This window comes from Schistocerca piceifrons, chromosome 6 (assembly GCF_021461385.2).
Source record: "Schistocerca piceifrons isolate TAMUIC-IGC-003096 chromosome 6, iqSchPice1.1, whole genome shotgun sequence".
Classification (NCBI taxonomy): Eukaryota; Metazoa; Arthropoda; class Insecta; order Orthoptera; family Acrididae; genus Schistocerca; species Schistocerca piceifrons.
The window spans coordinates 301,753,537-301,780,256 of record NC_060143.1 but is presented as its reverse complement, the minus strand read 5'-3'; the positions used below and the strand labels follow the sequence as shown (position 1 = coordinate 301,780,256).

At 44.4% G+C, this 26,720-nt stretch overlaps 1 protein-coding gene and 1 pseudogene across 1 annotated transcript in view; both read left to right on the top strand.

Annotated features, from left to right (window-relative positions):
• The window catches only part of LOC124803287 (kinesin-like protein KIF26A), a 483,829-nt gene that overhangs the window by 248,115 nt on the left and 208,994 nt on the right, over positions 1 to 26,720 (top strand). The window lies entirely within an intron of this gene.
• Positions 10,317 to 10,434, top strand: LOC124803925 (annotated as a pseudogene).

Below are 26,720 nucleotides of genomic sequence, written 5' to 3'. Positions count from 1 at the left end.
TTACTGGGACGGCCTGTATGCTTTTATGGTACCACTCCACCGGTCTATGGCAGAACTAACGTCTTGCTGAATCAATAACCTACCCATAATTCATGTATTGCCTTCCCCCTGAGTGCATCCCTCATCGGACCAAACAAATGGAAGTCGGAAGGTGCAACATTGAGACTGTAGGGTGGGTGAGGGAGAACAGTCCAATGAAGTTTTGTGAGCCCCTCTCGTTTGCGCAAACTTGTCTGAGGCCTTGCGTTGTTATGCAGGAGAGGTTGGTTTGCATTTTTGTGGCGACGAACACATTGAAGTAGTTTCTTCAGATTCGTGAGGGTAGTACTATACACTTCAGAGATGTTTTTTGCAGTATGAGGGAAATCAAATAGACTAACCCGTTGAGAGTCAGAAAAGACCGACACCATGACTTCACCGGCTGAGGGTGGAGCATTGACTTTTTTCTTTAGAGAGGGTGTGGGGGTCAGTGACAGTTTCCGACAAAAAATTGCCACGATCAGCCTCGTAACGCACAAGCAGTTTCACACAGATGGTCCTTCGTTGCTCTTTAAGGTCCTTGACGGCGTGGAACCTATTGGGGCACAAATTTTTGATTACCCCAACTGGCGGACGAATGTGTCAGGACTACCAAAACAGAGGACCATTTGAGCAGTGAGGTGTTTGATAGTGATCCGTCGATCACCGCGAATGAGAGTGTCCGCGCGTTTCAACACTGTAGGAGTCACAGCTGTGTGCGACCGGCCGGCAGGCGGGAGATTGGACAGGTTTGCGCGACCCTGTACGAACGTGATGGATTACCAGCTGGTGAATTATATGCTACGAAGACACGGTAAAAAGTGAGTTACATGTTGTTATGGCAGGCCAAGTAAATTTTATTGAAAGCTGCGTTACACTTCAAAATGACTCAGAAGTCAGACATAATTTTTCAAATTAGTCGCCAGTCTCTGTAACCAACGGTCGGAAAGCTCTACCAGTCGTTCAATTCCTCGACGATAAAAATTGGCTCCATTGTCAATATGCTACTCGAGGGCAACTGTATGAAGTACTCGTCGTTGGAAAATCTGTGTGCCCAAGACTTCTTCCCCCACTGTGTGGACATTTTGCTCTGTCGTGTTGGTAGCCTCGCTTCCCTGTTACTATCACAACAGTCTGCGCGGCCTTGGTCGAATTGTTGGTACCATTGCGCTGCGCCTGGATTCGACACTGCATTTGGCGCACATACCGTCAGAATTCCACAGTGAATTTGTGCACGATTTAGACGTTTTGCTCACAAGAATAGTACTGTCTCACGTACTTCAAAATTTTAGTACTTTTCTAAAGACTGTATCATTCCACTCGCCTTCGGCGCTGGGTCTGCTATCCGTACCGCGGCAGAATTGTGACTGCAGGACCCATGGCACGTGTACACTGATGAGCCAAAACATTGTGACCACCTGCTTGATAGCTTGTTTGTCTGTCTTTGGAACGTTTGTCTGTCTTGGGAACGAGATACATCACTGATTCTGCACATCAGGATGTAAGTAGGCTGTTTAGGTTTTTGTGTTGGTAACGCCACGTACTGTGCTGTGTGTAGTCTGTGGCTGGTTGGCATTGTTGAAATATTCGCTATTGTAGTGTTGGGCAGTTGGATGTGAACAGCGCGTAGCGTTGTGCAGTTGCAGGTGAGCCGCCAGCAGTGGTGGATGTGGGGAGAGAGATGCCAGAGTTTTGAGAGCGGACGATATGGACGTGTGTCCGTCAGAAAGAGGAAATTTGTAAGACTGGATGTCATGAACTGATATATATATATATATATATATATATATATATATATATGATGACTTTTGAACATTATTAAGGTAAATACATTGTTTGTTCTCTATCAAAATCTTTCATTTGCTAACTATGCCTATCAGTTGTTAGTGCCGTAGTTAGAATCTTTTATTTAGCAGGCAGTATTGGCGCTCGCTGTATTACAGTAGTTCGAGTAACGAAGATTTTTGTGAGGTGACTGATTCATGAAAGGTATAGGTTATTGTTAGTCAGGGCCATTATTTTGTAGGGATCATTGAAAGTCAGATAGCGTTGCGCTAAAAGTATTGTGTGTCAGTTTATTGATGATCAGAATAAGTAAAGAGAGAACTGTCTCAGTACGTTCAGCTGTCTCTGTATCAAATAATGTAGAAGTTTACCAGCACTGTCTTTCATAATTTTTCTAAGGGGACGTTTCAAGGAATGCGACAGTTTGTTGGTATGTTTGAGGAGGTATGTGCCATTAGGTGTTTATGCACAGTTCACGTAAATAATTTGCCGCTGATTTGCATACGCGGTGATGGTGCCTGATAACGACCGGGATGGATAGCATAAGATTTACATCAGGTGAGTTTGGTAGCCGATACATCAACTTGAGTTCACTATACAGCTCCTCAAACCACTGTAGCACGGTTCTGGCTCCGAGACGCGGACAATTATACTGCTAAAAGATTACATCATCGTCGGGGAAGACATCAAGCATGAAGGGATGTGGGTGGTTTGCAGCTGTCAGCGCGACTTCGGTTACTGTCACAGGTCCCATGCAAGCGCAGGAGAATGTCTGCCATAGCATAATACTTGTCCCACTAGCCTGCGTCCATGACGCGCTGCACTTCTCGAGTCACCTCGATGATGGTGTTTATGGAGACGATCAGCGACCTCACCTAATGCCATCCTGTAACAAACCGTAGCGAAAATGGGGTTCACCCGAGGAGCCGACACGTTTCGATTGATCGACGGTCGAGTCCCAATGGTTCTGTGCCCATTGTAACCTTACCTGGTGATGTCGTTGGGTCAATATGTGAAAACGTAGGGGTGGTCTGCAGCTGAGCTCCTTGTTCAACAACGTACGATGACCGGTGTGCTCCGAAACACTTGTGCGTGCACCAGCATTGTGCTGTTTAGGAAGAGATGCCACAGATCACAACGTATCTTACTTTACATAGCAGACAAGTCTCCGAACCCCACGTTCTGTGAAGATTCGTAGACGTCCAATCATTTTGCGCTTAGTGGTAGTTTCACTGCACCTCTACCTCTTTCCGTACATGCTAACGACAGTTGCACGTGAACATTCGACCAGCTTCACCCTTTCTCGAGATACTCGTTCACAGGCTCTGCGTAATAATAATCTCCCCTCTGTCAAAGTGGATTATCTCAATGTATTTCCCCATTTGCAGCCCATATCTTTGCTAGGGCGATTCCCTATTCGTGTCTGTTCCGCCTACATACTTTTGCTACTGCTTCACGCTCCCGCAACGCCACGAGACGGCATCCGACGTCGCGGTGGGCAGTCGTCATAATGTTTTGGATAAAAAGTGTGTGTACTGTCTTCTGCCAACGTGCCACTCTTGTGTCATATGGTGAGATGACGTATGCAGCTTACTTTCTGAAGTCCCCTCGTTGTACGCCAGTTAAGAGAGAAAGAACGTCCTGGAGTACTTCCTGACGAAGTATACTATTAGTTGAAAATGGTTCCACAGCCGAAACTGGGAAGTAATGAAAGAAAAATTAAGGGACGTTCAAGTTCATCCTGTAGAAGCCACTGTGATTCATACAAGATGAGGTGACAGTGACACCTGTTGAAACTAAAATGTTAAATATTCACAGAATAAAGTTACGTAACAACCTACGCGTCTCGTGTCGTGGTTGTGACATGTCCGTAATCCCATGAGATGAAATACAGAACCGTGCTCTACAAATCGAGTTTTGTAATGTGTCCCACACGTGTTTTCGTCCACAACACGCCGTGTAGCGCGAAGGTAACCAGCAGAGACTGCGTCTTGGAGAACAGGTTGCCTGCCCCAGCAGCGGCTCTCGAGCTCCCAGGGCGATAGCATCACACCTCCGTATCCGCCTGCTGCTCGTGGGAATGTGCTATAATTCACACATGACTACTTTACTGCGAGCTCCTTACAGAGATCCGTGTGAGACCTGCAGACACAATATACGTTTAAGATGTTTCGAGAACGGATACTAACAAGAGGTTTCAGTAAATTATTCAGCCACGCCAGAACAGTCTTCTCTGCTGTGGAATATACACTGCTGGAAGAAAATGCGACACCAACAAGGACAAAGCCACTTTGTTGACAACTAGCTGACAAACCCGGCGTTTCTCGGGTATTCATTTTGCCAATTTTCTATTAGAAACGAAAACAAAAAATTAACTGCATAAGTAGAGAAGTATCGAAAAACGTTCATTTCCATGTAATCGTGAAAACACCCTTTAAATTACGAAACAGTCGTACAAAGAAATATGTATAATGTACAAATGAATAAACACAGTACCCAAATTACGAAACACGTTCCCGGACAATCTCTGTCCGCTGGGCGCAAATACTTCGCGTGTCTACAACACGATTTTGTAAACGTCTCTAAGGCAACGCCTCCTCATAGCTTCACAGATAACAATTGTCTTCCCCTACAGCCGTTTGCGCTTCGCATTTGAAAGCTGCCAAATGTCAGCGATTTCCTTAACTTGACTCGACTGTAGAGGTGTCGTAGCGGTAAGGAATAAATGTATTAAAACTCCATGGGTTATGCGCCATTTTCTCACGAATCTCATTATTTATGACTCATATCTCCGTAACTACGATAGGTAGGTGGCAGGGGATACGTGGAGTAAGGGATATGTATACCGAGTTTGGTTTGTCCAGCGGTTACCGAGGAGATATGCAACACACACACACACACACACACACACACACACACACACACACACACACAATATGTAGATATATACATACAAAGATTTTTATAGTACGTGTGGATTGATGTGACGGGTTGCTAATCATTGTAGGAATATACATAACCAAACTCCGTCCGAAGACCTCGGAAGGTCAAACGGTACCGACCGACCGCCGTGTCACCCTCAACGATAGCCGTAGCCGGATGCAGATATGGAAGGGCATGTGGTCAGCACACCGCTCTCTGGCCCCTGTCAGCTTTCGTGACCGGAACCGCTACTTCTCAGTCAAATAGGTCCTCAATAATTCGTCTCACAGAAAGAGAGTGCATCCCACTTGCCAACAGCGTTCGGCACACACGAACGGTCACCCGTCCAAGTGTTAAACAAGCTCGACAGCGCTTAACTTCGGTGATTTGACAGGAACCGGTGTTATCACTGCAACAAGACCGTTGGCCATTGTAGGACTATATGTCAACAAATTCAGACCAAATGAAACACAAATATCTCAGTAAAGGGTGCCACAAATGTCGCATCAGTGCACTGTAGCTCCCTCTGGCGGTAAAGCAGCCGTGTTTCCCGCTTGCAAGCGATCATGAGGGTACCGAATTCCATCCTGCAACTAAATGTACTGAGCACCTTACGCCCTTTGTTGCAATTCGGCAATTGTTTTTGCAGGCTCTGGAGGACGAGTAAGTTCCCACTTCACCATGTCCCACAGGTTTTCAATTGACGAGAGCTCTGCTGCTCTTGCTATCAGGGAAGTTGTTGCGCACCGCGAAGAACACGTTGTCTTGCAGAATCCGTATGTGGACGTGCATTGTCCTGCTGAAAAATACATCACCTTCCTGTCGAATAAATGGCAGTAACAACCCGTGCAATTTAATGGTCACTGGTTACCTACCCTGCAGAAACACCAAATGTGGTCTCGAGCTGTAAATGGTGACTTCCCAGTCAAGGAGGCCTGCGGTGGCACGTGGGCAAATACATTCCGGAATTGGCCGCTCACCAAGCGTACTCTATACACGAGTACGTTATCATTCGCGTACAGCCAGTACCTACTCTCATCGTTGAAGACAACGGAGAGCCATTCCACTCTCCAGTCGATGCTTTCAAGACACCAGAGTAGCCGTGTTGGGCAGCGTCCTGATGCCAGTGGTAGTCCTGGCAGAGGTACGTGTGATCTTAGTCCTGCTGCAAGCAGAGTGTTTCCAGTAGTCCTCGGTGACACAGCACTCGCAACAAATACTCGAATTTCTTCGCTGGATGATGTTCGGTCGGTCGGGATGTGTTGATGTCGACATGCGCCTGTACCGTGCGGACGTCCAGAACCTGGTCTACAGGTGAGGGAATGTGCCACAGACCACTGCTGAAAGCAGCGACACATCATTGGTACATATTTTCCAACATGTGCAGCAGTCTGTTAAACTGAATACTCTTCATTTATATTTTGCAACGAACATGTTTGTTTTAACATTGTTAACCAGACTTTAGGCAATGGACAGTATTATACACAATAACATAATGTGTATAATGCTGTCCACTGCTTAAGGCTTAGTTGACAATGTTAAAAAGCATGTTTTTTGCAGAACATAAATGAGGAGTGTTCAGTTTAAAAATTTCTCAGACAGTGTCAGGACCTCACAAAATTTAGCATTATAATCATTTAACCTGCAATATTGTGCATTTAATTAATTATTGTGATTAACATTGTCCATTGTGTAAATTGTAATCTCAACGTTGAGAAACAAGTCTGATGCACAACACTCCATGCAAGTGAATGTATCCTTACTTATACTGTAACCCAAGAACTAGTGTCCCTTTCAGATACTAATCAGCTGTTTCCTGAAGATGGCCCAGTAAGCAGGAAACTAGTCTGAAATAAACAAAAATCAGTAGAACAAAAACATAATACTTGTTATTCAACCTGAAGTAATATTTTATTTCTGTCTCAATTGCAAACTATTTTTACTAACATATAACGGTTTTCAGTGCCTTAATCACCGTAATCAGATATATCTGGCTATGAGTTAGTGTGGACGATATTATCATAAAAAGCAGAGAACGAGACGAGTTACACGCAGTCAAACATTGTATATATTACAATCGTGCGTAAGGCATTGAAATCAATCGTATGTTAATAAAAATACTTTGCGATCCAAACAGAAAATTTTTGTACTACTAACAGTTTTGTGATCACTACATCCCAGTGACTACGCGATCATTTTAAATGATTATGCTTCTTACTGCCAACAAAAATCTGCTACTGCCAACTACACAGCAGGTGCATGTCGCAGCGTTATACGCCATTGTCTTCTCTATTGAAATGAAATTTTTATTTATTTCGGCTATTTGTATGTCAGAGGTACGAAAAATAAATTACCAATAATTAGGTTAGAGCTAAAAGGCTTGTCAGGCACTTTTAAAATTACGTGTACACACTGTTGCGAGAGAAACTTTTTTTGGCGTAAAAGCTTATGAAAAGGAAAGAGAGAAATCCAATTACTACATGCCTTGATGAATCTCTCTGTCGGGTCGCTGAGAACGTATTCTGAAAACGTTTGATGGATGATTCTATCTCTGTGTCCATTAAGAGTGCATTACTGGTACAGTAGCTGTTGGCATTTTTAACAGAAAGCTTAGCTTTTCAGGACAATCGGCAGACTACGCAACACTGACGGGGTACACATCTTCGACTGCAGTTCATATGTCTTTCCAGCATCAACACAGCCGTCGTGCGTGCCCAAATGAGAGACAACCTTTTCGTCCCGAGGAAAAAAATGGCTGCTGAGATTGCAGACAGCAACAAATGTTCTGATATCTGCACGCCACCCACGCAAGCGGTCCGTTGATGGGACAAGTCGTTTGTGGATTTCATTTCCAACTGGAAACAAATGACCGTGTTGTTCTGTAAAAGCTGGTATTTGTTCCCCGTTTCTCGTTCTGCCGTTGCCTTTCTGTCAGGACTCAGGAGCCAACCGCAGTAAAGCTATACAAAGCGTAGTCTACTTTGGAGAGCGAATTGTTTTGTACATGGTAGTCCACAAATGTTGCTACTCGTATCTAGAGATGTAGGGGTGCTTGGTGGACAACATTTTACGTACCAAATTACGTCATGAAACATGCGATTGTCATTAAAATTTTAAAAGGCAATTATATGCAATTTACGACTTATAAGAGATTTCCTCCCAGTACATATCTACAATATGGTGGCAAACAGGTAGAAGAGGTGGACGGTGTTAACTTCTTGGCATTACTACTCGATAATAAATAAACTGGGAGGAGTTTAACAAAGAGATGCCGAGACGCCTGAAATATTCCTCACTTGACACTGCGGTAGTTTTCAAAGGTGAAAGATACAAAAATAAAAAGTTATCGTTCTTTGGTTACTTTCTTTTCATAACGTCTGCATGATGATATTGTAGGATAATTAATTAAGCCAAGGTACAGTTTTACGGGTCGAAAAGCGGGTTATACGAACTATTTGAGGTCCGCAAACAATAATGTCTTGCTTTTATAAATAACATATCTCTTTTTCAAACCAACAGCTTGGTTCATGGAATCAGTACTAGAATTAAAATTAATCTTCATAAAGTCACTTACATTGGTCCGGAAAGGTGTCCATTATTCAGCAACACTCATTTTCGATAACTTGCTAGCAACCGTAAAAAATCAAGCTACTAACAGTTTCATTTCTTGGCTTTCGTGGTTTCCTTTCCTCAGTAACGTGGGAAAGATACAAGTAACCAATAATACCCAGTATACTAATGACATTATTTTCACTATATCACGCTGTTTGAAGAATATCGTACCTTATCCGTAAGAGGTAGAAATTCAAACATTGTGAGTATAGCCACGTCGTTTAGTTGATGTCTGTTTTCATACTTTTCGAGATAGCAACTCTCTTGAAAATGAGCACACCGTAGTAAATAATTTCTTGTGCATCAAATGTTCTCTCTGCGAGTCGCGACTATCCGCTGCAGACTGAGTGAATAATTAGTAAAAGGAGACTTAAACTATTATAAACAGTCATACTGTGTCAGCTGAATAAGTGAGAGGCGTTACGCTTCTGATCCTAAGCAGTGAATTTAGGTATCTTGACATTAAGGTAACCTCTTTGACCGTGCTCGGGTGTCATGCCACCAGAGCGTAGACTACGCCAGTTAACTGAAGAGTAATAGCGAATTATGTTTTTGATAATCTGCAGATCCTTGTATCAGATAAAGACTTGACTGAAGAAAAATTCATTCATTTGTTCTCTAGAAAACTGCAATTCCGACGATAATCTGTCAAAGATGCTGTATACTGGTGAAATTCAAATCCACTTTCATTTATCTGTGTGTTAACTATCTCGAACATTATAAAAAACAGCAAGATTTTTCTACTAGTTGAATAGAAATACACGTATATACACTTCATTTAAACTGTTATAAAATCCTCTTCTGCAAGTAGAGTTCTTCACTTTAGAACCAAATATGGCGTGAAATTAACGTCCAACTAAGAATGCTTTTATTTTCTTGGTGTTGTACGAGTTAAAATCTATCACCTTACTAGCATACAACAGCAGACTGACACTTGCGCCATATGAATTACATTACAGATTCGTTTTGATCCTCTTTCATTTTAATTACAATTAATGCAACTTGAAAATCACAGTTTCGAAACAGCCGTTGGCAGAATCTTCGCTCTGTCGCTGGTAATTTCTTCAGTCGTGTTAGTGGGCAGTACAGTGTCTCAGGCCGAAGCCACGAAGACTCGACCGTCGGTGTACTGGGTCGCCCTTGACCTCGACGTGAAAGAAAAGGTAACAACCATTCATGCAATAGAAGTTTTAATAGGATATGTGGTGTATTTTTTTGTGTAGGGTTTGTGGTGGACCTTATACCAGCACTAGCGGGAAGTTACGTCCCTGGCCGATATAACTGGGCAATATTTTGCCGACCCTAATACACCGCCGGATGAAAGAAGTATTACCTTTATCCTCTCTTCGCAGAGTAGTTGTTTGGTGGTCCGGATCCTTCCGTGCCACCTCCCCGTCGATCCAACTGCCGTGAAGATTCCTGGAATGCTTCCGCAAGTTCTCTCTACTGCGCTACTAAATAAATAGCCACACTTCTCGCAAATAGGGGTATATTTTGCCCAACATTTCAACCATTTCTTTTAACAACACAGCAAACAATTGCTACGGTAATACCATTCTCTTGAGTACATTCAGAAACGTCCGTACATGCGTACTTTAGGACCTGAGAGAGCCAACCAGATAAACAACTACTGCTGTTCAATGGTTCATTACGCGCTTGTTGGTGCGTCGTTTACTCCATGGCTCTTGGACTCAGGCACTTGCTGCACCATGTCCCAAATGACTCCCGGACGACCAGTGGTTGTAATACCATTTTTTCTGGTCCCCTTCTCGCCGGCTCCACCACTGCTCCACATTCACTGCATACAAGAGAGGAAAACACACTGTTTCCATTCCCCACTACATTTATCCTTAATCAACTTACTCACGAGCCTCTCTTGTCGACGGCTTTCCAATGGTGTGTTGGTATGTTTACAAATACCCCGAAACACTACAGATACAAATAAACTGTATAATTTTAACTCAACTGTTTTTACATCCGCCAACGGTCTTGCCGCAGTGGTAACACCGGTTCCCCTCAGATCACCGAAGTTAAGCGCTGTCGGGCTGGGCTAGCACTTGGATGAGTGACCATTCGGTCTGCCGTGCGCTGTTGGCAAGCAGGGTGCACTCAGCCCTTGTGAGGCAAACTGAGGAGCCGCTTGATTGAGAAGTAGGGTCTCCGTTCTCGGAATCTGACATACGGCCTGGAGAGCGGTGTGTTGACCACATGCCCCTCCACACTCGCATCCAGTGACACCTGTTGTCTGAGGATGACACGGCGACCGGTCGGTACCGTTGCGCCTTATGGCCTTTTCGGGAAGAGAGTATTGACATGCATTAATTACGTTCCCTTCTCGCGCGTATTCGCTAAAGCGGTAAGAACAGCGGTGTGACAGTTCCCGATAGTTTGTTAAACCACGTAAGGGACAACTATTAGTTTTCTGAGAAAATATTACGCAAAAGTAATATTAGACCGTAAGAAGCAACCACGAATGAGTGACCTGTGAAGTGTAACATTCTCTCCATCTTTGTTTTTTCTTCCATTCGTTTTGCTGCAATTAAAAGCAGCACAGGAATGAACTATATTTACGCCGACCGGAGTGGCCGAGCGGTTCTAGGCGCTTCAGTCTGGAACCGCGTGACCGCAACGGTCGCAGGTTCGAATCCTGCCGCGGGCATGGATGTGTGTGATGTCCGTAGGTTAGTTAGGTTTAAGTAGTTCTAAGTTCTAGGGGACTGATAACCTCAGCAGTTAAGTCCCATAGTGCTCAGAGCCGTTTTTGAACTACACGTTGCTCTACAAGTCGCGGCTTCCTTCCTGCTCAATAGAGAACGCAATAGCAGCGTCAGCGTGCAGTCTAGTTATTTTTAGTGATTTCGAACTCCAATAAAGCGGAAGAAAAGGTAAGCCACTGTGGCGCAGGGCAATAGATACGTTGTTGCAGCGTTTAACCCACGAATTGGAGCAACACCGCTTTGAGCAGGAGTGCGAGGATTGTCGTTGGTGGGCTTTCGAAGAGGGTGAACATATTACGTATACCGTAGTATACATGGATAGAGCCAGTTGACGGTTTTCTGAGGCTCACTTTGGAGACAGAAATGAGTAATAGCTTAACGTTGCGGGTAGAATCGAAGGACATGTATTTGTTTATCGCGGTGAAATATAAAGTTCCAGCGTGAAATTTAGAGCAATAATCGTGGTACTTAGTAGACAGTTCCGTGTAAAGAGTTTACCGTAATCAATCTTGGAACAATAAATAACCATTCTCTTTACGTTGACTGTATTTCAACGTTATGAAACAGAAAAATTTATTAACCGTATTCGTACCAAGCCATCCCGAAGAAAGGAGAGAAATCTGAGTTGTGAAAGGACAATAGTGATTGATAACTATCCATAACGATCAGTAGTACAAAGTCCAATGGGTAATGGAAGTCAGTTTACTATCATGAACACTAGTTAAAAAATATCTTATGAAAAGACATGTGACCGGAGAGTATCACCAGAGAGGATAGTAGTAAAGCAGACAAAAGAAGAGAGGTTCAAATGGCTCTGAGCACTATGGGACTTAACATCTTCGGTCATCAGTCCTCTAGAACATAGAACTACTTAAACCTAACTAACCTAAGGACATCACACTCATCCATGCCCGAGGCAGGATTCGAACCTGCGACCGTAGCAGTCCCGCGGTTCCGGACTGCAGCGCCTAGAACCGCACGGCCACCGCGACCGGCAGAGAAGAGAGGAAACGACGCCTTATATTGTGTATTAAAAAACCTGGTACTCTCTACTTCACTTATTTCATTGTTTGAGGAGACTATTTTTATAGCTTGTGGGTTCTGTGAGAAAAGTACTGCAGCCATATTTTCTTAGTTCTTCAATTCGTGTCTGACATTTGTATTCCTGTGCACTAACGCACAACAAATTCGACTCCTACTGTTACCTTTGTTTTACATCTGTCAATTTACTTAAGAGCGAGAACAAATCTCACTGGGAATATCCTGCTGTCTTTCTTCTGTAAATACTGCTAGTTTCCGATCCGCACAGTCGACGTTAGTTTTCCGACCAGTGCTAGAGCAACGGAGGAGCGACATTTTCTTTAGTTTGTCGTGTGCCTCGAGCACGAATATACTCGTATTTGTTGCCGTTTCATCTTTCTATTCTGTTTCCACACCATCTGGATGTAACGAGGTTAATCAAGTGTTCCTTGGCGTCAGAAAACTGTTGCTGAATCCTTGCTTAAGAAGATGAGCTGTTGCCACTGTGTTGTATACATCTATCGTAATAACCGTTTCTTCGCTTCAGTCTTTTTATAAAAGAAACATTTCGAGGCGTAACAGCGGACCACTATTGAAATACTGTGGTAAGGCTCAAGTAAACTCGTAACTACAATTTTGAGAATTGTGTACGCAAGTACTGGGTATTGTTAGGTTAAATTTATTTCATCTACAGCGTCTCCCAGCAGGAATGGTCAGTTTTCAGCGATATGACAGGATCATTCGAAGCAAAAAAGTCTAGTAAATGTGGGGTCTAATACGCATACCTTAAGAGATACTAGCACTTAATTAACTAACATTCCATACATCGTGTTAAAATTGTGTTGTAAACAAAACGAAAATCAAAACTTGGTGCACTTCTTTCAGAGTATATTGATCCAATTTCTACATTGAATAGTATTCGAGTTTGAGAAGATGAATGGTATATAAAATTATTCGCGTGTTGCATGCCGAACGTGCCAACCGTACTCTGAACCTCCAACTGTTCCTGCGTAAGCGTCAGTCCTTAAGCTGCGTTTAAAATGGCCATATTTTATGGCAAGATGTCACTGTAATAGTTTTGTCGTCAACATAGCTGAAATGTGGCTGCAATACACGGCAATATTGGCATATGGGCGAGGAAATAACGATGACGGAGCAGATGTTGCAGGTAGTTACAAAGGTATTGCCAGCGTTCTCCATCAAAGGTGGAGAATATTTCGTGTAGCGAAGCCATGTCTGACCTAGTCTGTTAATGATCCCTCTTATTCTCAGCTTTCCTTCGTCTTTCCCACGCCGACAGCGCTGCATAATCTGAGCTATGGACCAATATTATATCGATTCAGCTCTAAATATGACGAGCGCACCTAGAGGCACTAGATTTTTTGTTATCTACAGAAATTTAGTAGTGGATAGGCGAGAGCACCATGAATTTCATAAATGTCATACTTCTACAAACATAATTATCGAACATAAAATATCAAATAATATATACAAAAACTACAACTTTAAAAAGAGCATTGTTGACATAGTGAAAGTTCTGAAATAGTGAGCAATATTTATATTCCACGCATGTTGTGAAGACTTCTCGACTTTTTTAAAGTCTCATCACGCGTTTTTTGTGTTGGTAGGCAGCAACTTACAACCTGTCTTTTTTTTGTTACTGTTTTGTATCTACATTAGTTTTCAAATGTTATAGCTCTAGTGGTAGATGTATCACATTTTTTAACTTTGTAGTTCTGTCTTTCAGCTGGCGAACTACAATAAAATATTAACATAAAAGTTTGATTGTTATTTCAAAATAACTTAATTAAATCCTCGACGTTCTTCCACCAAAACGTAGCAAATGTTTGGTGCCAGGAGGCATACTGATAAGTACGCTTTAAACAGGCACATCATATTTCTGCATTTATCGCCGGTAACTAGTGAGTGATTCTAACTGGTATACAGTCCTTCATATCAGTATCGGTCTTAACAATTTCCGAAGGAATTGCTTTTACGAAATATACAAAACAGTGTTTTAGCTTTCTGGAAGAAAGGTATGTCCCCAGTATGAGTTCACGAGTTAAGTTTCAGAAGCAGTTCACTTGCCTCAAAAAAAAAAAAAAGAAAGAAAAAAAAGAAAAAGAAATCCACAACACCCGATTTATCTTTCTGTTCCTAATATCTTTTCTTGTAGATTGAAAATGCAGGGGAGATAGATTCATTTCCACTGTGTTGTAGACTCGTCCGCAAACGTATTGCTGCAAACATTGCCCGGCAACAGTGGTCGGCAGTGTTGTCGAACATGTGGCTGCAGTTTGTGTGGCAGGAACATTTTCGCGTTATATTGTCGGCAATAGGCAATTTGTATGACCTGTGGTAGTACACCTTAACCCTTTCACTACCAACTCTCTTTTTCAGGGTGATGTGATATGATATGATACTAAAAATGCATTCCCCGCCGTAATGTGACGTCCGTGGTTATCGTAAGTTGTTCCAAGGTTTCAGAAGAAAACTGCACAAAAACTACAAGAAATACGAAGAACAGAAACACATCAGTGGTACCATATCTCAAAGTCTTTAACTCACATTGCAGGTGCTTAGTACGGGCACCGTTCGTGACGCGGTGAACGTCACTACGTACGTGTAATTCAGTGACATGAATTGTCTGGGTAGGCCCGACAGCAGCCCGCTCTTCAAATGTATTCATTCTGTTGCCTAGCTGCAGGCGCTAACTAATTCGGTGCAACAATACGGAGCTGACCGTAGCAGAGAGTTAACAATGAAGCTTGAAGACAGCACATCCTACAGGTGCAAACTGTAATTATAAGGCGCCTGCAAACCAATAGCAGACTTCCATTCACCAGAGGCATGTAGATACATAGCAGCAAATTCCGAATGGTTCTCTGATAACTATCGTGGGAAACATACGTTATGAAAAGTATCCGGACGTCTCTATGTGATGCGGAATTGACCACTAGATGCCGCCATAGGCGGATCAGTATAGAAGGAGACGGGGAGTATTTGTGTTGTCACTAGAGAACCCGTAACAGAAAATGGGTTGGACAGTAGTGTTCGGCGACTTCTACATCTACTCGTACGTCATACTCCGCTAGCCACTTAACTGAGAATGGCGTACTTCCTGTACTAATAACTGATCTCCCCTTCCCTGTTCCACTCGCGAATGCCGCGTTGAAATAATTTATTTGTCGCTAATCTTCTGTGTTAGCTCTAACTTCTCGTATTTTCTCGTCGAGGTCTTTTCGTGAGATGTACGTGGGACGAAGTAGTGTGTTGTCCGATTCTTCTCGAAAAGTGCTAACTTGCAGTTTCAATGGTAAACCTCTTCTGCACAACGCCTCTCTTGTAGCGTCTGCCACTGGATTTTGTTAAGCATCATCTCTGTAAAGGCCTCGCGCCGAGCAAGCGAACCAGTGACGCGAGACCGCTCTTCATTGGATTTCTGTAACTCTTCTTTCAGTCCTACCTGCTAAAGGACTTAATGAACGTGGACTAGTCGTTAGGCGTCACCAGGGAATCAATCCATCGGTATCATTTCAGGCCTTCTGAAGCTGCCCAAGTCGGCTGTTGGTTCTATGACTGTGAAATGAAAGAAATCAGAACAAAGGCCCGGCAGAACTCTTGCTCTGACGGACAGCGACCGTCAGGATTGTGGAGCAAAGTTGTTACATATCGCACGAAAGCAGTTGAAGAACCACGAGTGAGTTGTAGAGTGCTACCAGCTGTCGAGCCAGCACAATCACCATGCGCTGAGAGTTAAAAATAACGGGATCCATTGGTGGAGCGGCTAGTCACAAGCCACATATTTATGCAGTCAGTGCTAAGCCACACTTGAGGCAATGTAAAGAGCGACGCCTCTCGTCAGTAGATGGCTGGAAACGAGTGACTTGGAATGCTGAATCACGGGATACCCTGTAGCAACTCGATGGAAGGGTTGGGTTTTGCAGAATTCTGGGAGAACATTAGCTTCAGTCATGTGTAATGCCGGCAGTGCAGTACGAAGGAGGTGCTATTACGGTATTGGGGTGGTGTTCGTGGCTAGGGTGTAGTCCACTTATTGCGCTTAAGAAAACGCTAAATGCAGAAGAATATGAACACACTTGACAGCATGGAGTGCTGTTTATAGTACAGGAACATTTCAGACGATCCAGAATGAGATTTTCTCTCTGCAGCGGAGTGTGCCTTAATACGAAACTTCCTGGTAGATTAAAACTGTGTGCCGGACCGAGACTCGAACTCTGGACCTTTGCCTTTTGCGGGCAAGTGCTCTACCATCTGAGCTATCCAAGCACGACTCACGACCCGTTCTTACAGCTTCAATTCTGCCAGTACCTCGTCTCCTACTTTCCAAACTTTACAGAAGCTCTTCTGCGAACCTTGCAGGTTCCTGGAAGAAAGATAATGCGGAGACATGGCTTAGCGACAGCCTGAGGGATGTTTTCAGAATGAGATTTTCAGTCTGCAGCGAAGTGTGCGCTAATAGGAAACTTTGAAAGTAGTTTGGAAAGAAGCACTTGCCCGCGAAAGGCAAAGGTCCCGAGTTCGAGTCTCGGTCCAGCACACAGTTTTAACCTGCCAGGAAGTTTCAAAATGGCTCTGAGCACTATGGGACTTAACAGCTGAGGTCATCAGTCCCCTAGAACTTAGAACTACTTAAACCTAACTAAGGTAAGGACATCACACACATCCAAGCCCGAGGCAGGATTCGAACCTGCGACCGCAGCGGTCGCGCGGTTACAGACTGAAGCGCCTAGAACCGCACGGCCACACCGGCCGGCCAGGAAGTTTCATTCTGAGACGATGTCTGTATCAGCACCTCAGTGCAGCTTGTAATAAAGCAGGACTTGCCAGGCAATAGTTTGTGGACAATAACATCCACTGCCGGCCTGTATGACCGAGAAGTTCTAGGCGCTTCAGTCTGGAACCGCGCGACCGATACGAAAAATGTTCAAATGTGTGTGAAATATTATGGGACATAACTACTAAGGTCATCAGCCCCTAAGCTTACACACTACTTAACCTAAATTATCCTAAGGACAAACACACACACCTATGCCCGAGGGAGGACTCGAACCTCCGCCGGCACCAACACGCGACCGCTACGGTCGCAGGTTCTAATCATGCCTCGGTCATGGATGTGTATGATGTCCTTAGGTTAGTTAGGTTTAAGTAGTTCTAAATTCTAGGGGACTGATGACCTCAGATGTTAAGTCCCATAGTGCTCAGTCTAAAAGGAGTTCCGATCTGAACCCAATGGAACACCTTTGGGATGATTTAGAACGTCGACTTCGGTCAAGATCCTAGAGTCCAGCCTCGTCTGGATCCCAGCTTGACAAAGAACGTGCTGCCATTCCTCCACATTTAATCAGACATCTCATTGAAAGTGTCCCCAGCAGACGTACGGTGGGTAGGGGTTGAAACGGGCCGACTTGGAGCAGGAGAGGCACCACAGGACATTTTAATTTGCACTGTCTATACTTTTACAAATAAATTCATAAAACTTTGTCAGCATGACCAGGAAGGATTCAGGATTCACACTCATAGCAGCGGAAGTTCAAAAACATAACAAAACATTTTTTTTACATGTGATATTTCATCGTTGTTTCACTTGGTATTGGCTGCATTTGTTGCTGTAGGTACACTTTTCTTCATGAGTAAGAGACATTCTTCGATGAATTTTGCACAGCATACAAACCATACTTACAAGTGTATGAAACTCTAGAATTTCCCAAATCTGTTAAAAACTGTGGTAAAAATTGAGATAATTAACTATAAAATTCGAGTTTTCTCTAAGCACGAAGTTTAAAACGTAACAGCCCATTCATTTTTCCATAGATTAAATAAATTCTGGAGTTTCATACACCTGTAAGTATGGTTTGAGGGCTGTGCAAAATTCACCGAAGAATCTCTCTTACTTATGAAGAAAAGTGTACCTATAGCAACAAATGCAGCCAACAGTAAGTGAAAGAAATCATGAAATTTCACATTTAAACCATATTATTTTTTTGGGTTCTTGAACTTCCACTGTGCGACGCCGCACGTTACCTTTTTACTGCCCTGCCAGTGTCCAGCAATGTTCATTTGTCTAGCTAAAAGCTGTAGCAGAAAATACTAGACCACTACTGTCTATTGCAGGTCGCAACATACATAGAATTAACCGGTAAACGGGATGTGGCTAACTACTGAAATAAAAGTTTAAAACCTAGCAATGTAAATTTTCAGGTGTATTTTTACGATAAAGGTCACAGTTAATACTGCCAAGTCCGTACTAAGTGGCAACACAATGTAAAGTTCACACGCACACCTCAATCACACATGTAGCCAGTTTATGGTATTTACACCCGTTACCGAAGTTAATAGAGTTCACCGGATCGTTTAGTTATGAAAATGCTCGCTCAAATGTTGTGCACTCTGCTCTACACATAATACCTGCTCAAGTCTTAGATCGCACAACGCGCCACGCCGTTTTAACTAACAGTCAAAAGCAATAATTTTGATATTCCGTCCGAAATTCCACACGACTTCCACTATACCGTTCACTTAAATACACTTTATACTACTTCGCGAACTCGTAATTAGCATTTTTCCGCGATTTCACAGTACTTTCGTCTGAGCTGCTCTCAATGAGATGATACTAGTTCGAACCCTCAGCCCCGACCTCCCTAGATCACACCAAAGGCTTTGTTCCCAGCATAGATTGGCGAAAGCCTGCATTTTTCTGATTGGCTGATATCACAAACAGTAAATCAGGTTGCAATATTATCCCGCGCTAAACCGCGCTTTACTTCAATGACCAATCATAGTAAAACATTTCTTTCTATGGCAATTGCTAAATAAATAAATTTAGAAAAGTATCAAATATAAAATTACTCCTTCTGAAGTTACCGATTAATTTGCCTTCTACTTACGATTTATTAGTACCATAAACTGACTGCACATTTAATTATAGTAAATCCCCTGTATAGTTTAACTGGTACTTCGTGAATAAACAAAACAATTTTCATTTACTTCTGTTCTTCTTCACTCATACAACACTCACACTGCTAATTACTACACATATAAAACAATTATAATTATGCAAATACATTAAATATTGATCAAACATAACTTTACAACATTGTTTTGACTACGACTGCTAGCACTGTCCGTCAACTGCTGACCTCTGCCGCCTACTAGTACAACTACGTGCAGCTCTGTAACTCAGGTCCATGTCAGCTGGTGACATCTGTCGATGACTCATGCCTATAACGATATCGTCCTAACAAGTGACAGGAGCGGTGCGAAGGCGCTACGCCTCAACTGTTATGAGTGTGAATCCTGAATCCTTCCTGGTCATGCTGACAAAGTTTTATGAATTTATTTGAAAATGTATAGACGGTGCAAATTAAAATGTCCTGTGGTGCCTCTCTTTCTCGAAGTCGGCCCGTTTGATGTCCTACCCCCCCTTAAAGCCGTCTTACAGGCGAACATAAAGGAGAACATCCCATATTAATATCCACTAATACTTGTCCGGGTACTTTTGATCAGATAGTGGTACTGTAGGGTAAAAGCAATTCTGAGCAAAGTACAGTAACAGACTTTGCCCGTAGCCTGTCCCTTTCGCTCTGGTGGACACAGCCCCACTGCGTGGCCACGTGGTGAGGCAGTGGGGTAAACACCTGTGTGCGTCTGTCACAGCGGAGCCTCTCGGCGTTAGCTCGCGCGGGCAGAGGCGCGGAAGGACAATACGCACGCGACGCCGGAGCCAGCACCGCAGCCGCTCTGTCTCCCTTGACAGCGGTCACGCGACTCGCGAGGCGGGGCAAAGCGTGGGCGTCGGCGCACAGATACTATCGGCGCGGTTCGCCCGGATTAAGATTCCCGCGGCAAGTCGGAACGGGACCGTCCCAGAGGCTAGACACGCACTGGCAGCTGGCAGCCGCCCGCCCCGCCCTCCTCAGCGCGCTTCATTACTGTGATTACGTCATTAGCCTGTCCGGCTGCTATCGCCGTCTCGTCCTCCAGCGACTCAGGAGACTGGTACACTCGGTAAAACGCCGGTCCTCCTACAGTTTTAAGAGCAGCAATTTTAGCAGCGTAGCCTGTGGACTGTGTATTACGTGCAGGAGATCAGTAAGCTCGATGGGCAATGATGTGGAACGGATAAAAAGTTGGTGTATAACTTACGAGTAGATTACGACTTATACAGATGAGCAAAAACGTTATGCTCACTGCGAACCGCAACAATGAATGCCACCTGATGGCGTTGCGGTTACGAAAATACAGGGTGTCCACGTTAGGTCCTCCGTATTTTCAAATACAATTAAAAAACTATGCTTTCGGACAACGGCATCATTTAAAGTAGCTCACAAAGTTATGTGTGGCTTTTTCCTTCTTATATTTCTTCAAACGATTTCCAAACGATAGTGACCCAGGCAAGTGGTATGTCCTGGGTTGAGCTTTGAATGAACATCGCTTTCAGTATTTTATTTCACAAAAAATGTATGAATTTTCAGTTTCAAATGAACTAGATGATTACCCGGCATTACCAGGGCATATATTTATTCCAGTCTTCTTCATATCCTTCTTCCCCCTCTCTCTGTCAAATGGTTCAAATGGCTCTGAGCACTATGGGACTTAACTCCCGAGGTCATCAGTCCCCTAGAACTTAGAACTACTTAAACCTAACTAACCTAAGGACATCACACACATCCGTGCCCGAGGCAGGATTCAAACCTGTGATTGTAGCGGTTCCAGACTGAAGCGCCTAGAACCGGCCGGCTCTCTCTGTCCATCTCATTCTTCACTCCCCCTCTGTCTAACTCCTCCTACAGATTATTCACATCTTCTCCTTTCTGTCTCTGTCAGTCTCCTCTTTCCCCCTTCTCCCGTCCATCTCCTCTTACTCCCTTTCTCTGTCCATTTCCTCCTCCTCTCTCCCTGTCCATCTCCTCATCCCCCTCTATCTGTATGCGTCACCTCCTCCCAACCGAGCGAGGTGGCGCAGTGGCTAGCACACTGGACTCGCATTCGGTTCAATCCCGCTTCCGGCCATCCTGATTCAGGTTTTCCGTGATTTCCCTACATCGCTCCAGACAAATGCCGGGATGAGCCGGCCGGGGTGGCCAGGTGGTTCTAGGCGCTACAGTCTGGAACCGCGCGACGGCTGCGGTCGCAGGTTCGAATCCTGCCTCGGGTATGGATGTTCGTGATGTCCTTAGTTAGGTATAAGTAGTTCTAAGTTCTAGGGGACTGATGACCTCAGATGTTAAGTCCCATAGTGCTCAGAGCCATTTGAACCAAATGCCGGGATGGTTCCTATGAAAGGGCACGGCTGACTTACTTCCCCGTCCTTCCCTAATCCGATGAGACTGATGACCTCGCTGTCTGGTCTCCTGCCTCAATACAACCCCACCTCCATCATCCCCACATTTTCTCTCCACGTTATCACACTTACCTTAGTAACACGCTGGTGGTTCTTACTCCCACAGATATTCTTTTTAGTTCGTAAGTAATATACGTACAAATTTAGTTGAAATCATTTCAGCAGTTTAGGATGAGCTTTTTAGCCGTGGCTTTGCTCACGATTGTAAAAAAAAAAAAAAAAAAAAAAAAATGTACAAATGTGTGTGAATCCCTAAGGAACCAGCCGGCTAAGATCTTCGGTCCCTAGTCATACGCACTACTTAAACGAACTTAAACTATCTTACGCTAAGAACAAAACACACACACACACACACACACACACACACACACATCCCCGAGAGAGAATTCTAACCTCCGACGGGAGGAGTCGCGCAATCCGTGACATGGCGCCTCTAACCGCGCTGCCACACGTACCTGAACGTTAAATGTATTTCACATATATTTGGCATTTTCACACACATCTTACTTACTACTCCAGAAAATTTCACCCTGGAGTTTCATTTTCAAGCAGTTTAATGTTTATGTCGTCGTATCTCCCGAACTATGTGCTGTACAATGATATAATTTCGCAGTATAATTTCGCAGGTACATCGAGTGGTATAAGTAGGCATGAAATGTATCCGCAGATACGAATATGCACAGCTGTCAGCTGTATGATGGAAGGTCTACAATGAATATTTATGCCTGAACCGGGACTCGAACGCGGATTGCCGCTTATGGCGAGCGGTCGCTTTATCGTTAGGCTATCCGAGCACAACTCTCGGCCAAATCCAACCTTCCAAATGTCGTCTACCATTTGTCTACCTACAACCTGCACCCGTACATTCACTGTTGTGTTGTTCAGAAGCACAATGCATGTCCGAAGGAATATAGCATCATACTTACGAACACATAAGGACTGCAACACCGTATTTGTCCGCCGACTCTGGGCAATTGATTTTCAATTAAAATGTCTTCACTGTACTGATACATAATGAATGTTGACACTATTAGCAACCTATCATTTTAATTACATGAATGCCACTTCGATGTTACATATCCACGTAATGATCCCACTGATAATTATGTCCGTTTATTTGGTATTTCTTGAACTATAGTATCTGATGGAAAGCAATCATATAAAAAATAAATATCTTCGCGAACATACGCAATTTTCAATTCTACAAGTAAAGTTTATACACATTTAACTGCTATTCTTACTGACAATCAGCGAAGATGACTCGCAATCGACAGTAATGTTAGCCTTCAAGTCTTGTACAATTGCCAGTAACCTCACCCACCCCCGATTCTTTAAAGAATCTAAATCCCTCGCCTGTGTAGAACAGCTCCGTTTTAATACAGTCTACTTTTCGAGCAATGTTAATGTTTATCACATCATATCTGCTAAACTCTGGTACAGTGATATAATTATGCAGATGTGTTCAGGGGTATCTGTTGATATTTTCTGCAACTTGTATTGCGTATGGAATCAGTAGCAAAGAAGTAATAAATTAAAACGTCATGCCTGTTGCCGAAGTAAGACAGCAAAAAATGTAGTAGGCAATAAACTGTTTTCCTTTCATTGTTTACTGGGGCTGTAAGAAAGCGCTCAGAAAAGGCTTGAAATTATGTGTACAGTTTGTTGGGAGTCGCTGGGCGCTCTCAATCTAGAATACTGGATGAATATATTCTGAGTAATTTACGTGTCGAGAGTTACGCTACTTCAAGATACAAGAGACATTTCTAATATTGGTACGTGTCTTATTGTGTTAAACCTTTAACATAGTATGAGTACATTTTGACAGCATTTTAATTTTTTTTCATTCCATCAGTTCATTCTCCAGTCACATTAATGTGATCAACTGTGCAGGCCTGAATAACTACCTTTTGCAGGGCGAGACGTAAAGGAAGAGAGTCAGTGAGGTTCTGGAAGCTATCGACAGGGATGAGGAGCTATGTCGAGTCCAGTGCTGTGGCCAGCTGCGCTAGGTTTATCGATTGAGGATCCATTGCGCAAACAGCACGATTCTCGACTGAGGTTAAATCCGGGGAGTTTTCAGGCATGGAGAATACGGTAAACTCATCCTGATGCTCTTCGAACTACGCACATAACTGCGAGCTGTGTGACACACTGCATTGCCCTGCTGGTAGATGTCATCGTACCGAGGAAAAAACAAACTACCTGTACCGGTGGATATGGTCACCAAGGATAGATGCATACTTGCGTTGACCCATTCTGCCTCCCAGAATAAAAAGATCACGCAGTGAATGCTACGAAAACATTCCACAGGCCATATCTGCCCCTCCTAGTTGCAGAATGTTTGCTTCCAAACGTTTCACGACATACACGCTAAGGGCCATCTGTCCGATGGAGCATGAAACGTGGTTCGTCTGAAAAGGCCACCTGTCGCCACTCAGTGGACGTGTAGGAGCTGTATTGACTTGCAAATTCCAGCCTTGCTAGATGTTGAACAGTAGTCAGCATGGGTGTATGGACCAGGCACCTGCTGCGGGTCCCTCACGCAGCAACGTTCGCCGAACGGTGGTTGAGGACACACGGTTGGTAGGCACTCGGTTCACGTGGGCGGTCAGTTGCCCAACAGTTGCACGTCTATTCTCCCGTACTGATCTCCACAGCCACTTTTCAGCTGTTTCATCTCTGTCCTGTAGCGCTCCAAAGTTTCCCCGGTGCCTTTTGCCATGTACGGTATATTTTAACCACGGCGGGACGCGAACAGTTTACAAGTTTAGCCGTACCGGAAATGCTTCCTCCCTTGACTCGAAAGCCAATGATTATGCCCTTTTGGTCATAAGATTAATTGCTGCTTTTCCGCATTACGACAAAGACTGACATGTTTTCATGTGCCCCCCACCCCCACCTCCACCCCTCACACCTAATACCCTTTATACACCTTTCACTGCTGCCACCTGACGTCTGTGAGTGGTTATTACACGTTGATGTCGTACATCGCTGTTTGTCACGTTGGTGTGACTAAAACGTGTAATAATATGAAATACGGGAAGCCGAAGTTTTGTTGCCCCTGAGAACTGTTAGATAGGTAGCCTGTAACTGGGTGTCAATGTGTGCGTTTTAGCCGTTTGGCAACACAGATTGCATTCTGCCTCATCTACGAAGCATGCCTCAGGGTACCCCACTAATTCTACAGTGTTCTCCGGCGCTGCATCAGTAGGTAACGCCCTACTTATGGCCAACGTGCAGCGGTGTAAAGTGCTTGTTACAACAGTAATCAGTGGCCACGTGAAACTGTTCGCCTTTGGAAGTCGTTGCCGTGTTGCAGGTGAACACCGGCGGCCTGACCCCTAATGCGCCGCTCGCGCGAGCCGTGTCGGCTAACCTCAGAGATCAAACCGGCCGAGTGATTGGCCGCGCCGACTGCATTCCGCGCATACCGGGCCGACACCCTGCTCTGTCTGAGCTACCCGAGAATCCTCTCTGGCGGCCTCTAATCGTTGTGTTTGATTAGCTCACGTCTCGTTCTCTCAACACGTTGCGATCTCTGCGTCATCAGATGCAAAGCGTTGGCTCCAGTACGATTATTAACCAGTGTCTCCACAAAAGTGTGTCTGGTTTATGGCAGCAGTGTGGACACACAAGAGTCGGCGCATAAAGCAAGCGTCGAAATTCTCCAGTCCGTGTATACGCTATTGTAGTGGCACAATCCTCCTATCGTTTCCATCGAGTCCATCAAACCAACACAGAAGGTTTGATGAGGCAGTTTTCCCGCAATAGTCTCGCCACATACGCAAATCAGTAATGAAATTCCCACTTAATCAGAATACTTAATTTACGTGAGTAAAACTGACATACACTGAAGCGCCAAAGAAACTGGTTTAGGCATGCTTATTCAAATACAGAGATAAGTAAACAGGCAGAATACGTCGCTGCGGTCGGCGACACCTATATTACACAACAAGTGTCTGGTGCAATTGTTAAATCGGTTACTGCTGCTACAAAGGCACGTTATCAAGATCTGAGTTTGAACGTGGTGTTATAGTCGAGGAACGAGCGATGTGACACAGCATCTTCGAGGTAGCGATGAAGTGGGGATTTTCCTGTACTACCATTTCACTACCGAGCGAGGTGGCGCAGTGGTAGCACACTGGACTCGCATTCGGGAGGACGACGGTTCAATCCCGCGTCCGGCCATCCTGATTTAGGTTTTCCGTGATTTCCCTAAATCGCTCCAGGCAAGGGCTGGAATGGTTCCTTTGAAAGGGCACGGCCGACTTCCTTCCCCATCCTTCCCTAATCCGATGAGACCGATGACCTCGCTGTTTGGTCTCTCCCCCTACGCAATCCAGTCCGTACGACCATTTCACGAGTGTAGCATGAATATCAAAAATCCGGTAAAACATCAAATCTCCGACATCGCAGCGGCCGGAAAAAGATCCTCCAAGAACGGGAACAACAACGACTGAAGAAAATCGTTCAACGTGACGGAAATGCAACCTTTCCGCAAATTGCTGCAGATTTCAATGCTGTGCCATCAACAAGTGTCAATGTGCAAACCATTCAGCAAAACATCATCGATATGGGCTGTCGAAGCCGAGGACCCTCTCGTGTACCCTCGATGACTGCACGACAGAAAGCTTTATGTCTCACCTGGGTCCGTCCACACCGACATTAGCCTGTTGATGACTCAAAACATGTTTCCTGGTCGGACTAGCCTCGTTTCAAATTGTATCGAGCGGATGGACGTGTACTCGTATGGAGGCAAGCTTATGGACCCATGGACCCTGCATGTCAGCAGGGGACTGTTCATGCTGGTGGAGGATCTGTAATGGTGTGGGGCGTGTGCGGCTGGAGCGATATGGGACCCCTGATGCGTCTAGATACGACTCTGACAGATGACACGTACGTAAGCATCCTGTGTGACCACCGGCACCCTTTCATATCCAATGTGCATTCCGACGGACTTCGGTAATTCCAGCAGGACAATGAGACACCCCGTGCTACGGAATGGCTCTAGAAACACTCTTCGGGGTTTAAACACTTCCGCTGGCCATGACGCTCCCCAGACATGAACATTATTGAGCATATCTGGGGTGCTTTGCAACGTGCTGTTCAGAAGAGATCTCCACCCCCCCCCCCCCCAAACTTTTACGGATTTATGGACAGCCATCTGGGATTCATGGTGTCAGTTCCCTCCAGCACTACTTCAGACATTTGTCGAGTCCATGCCACGTCGTGCTGCGGCACTCCCGTGTGCTCGCGGGGACGCTGGAAGATGTTAGGCAGGT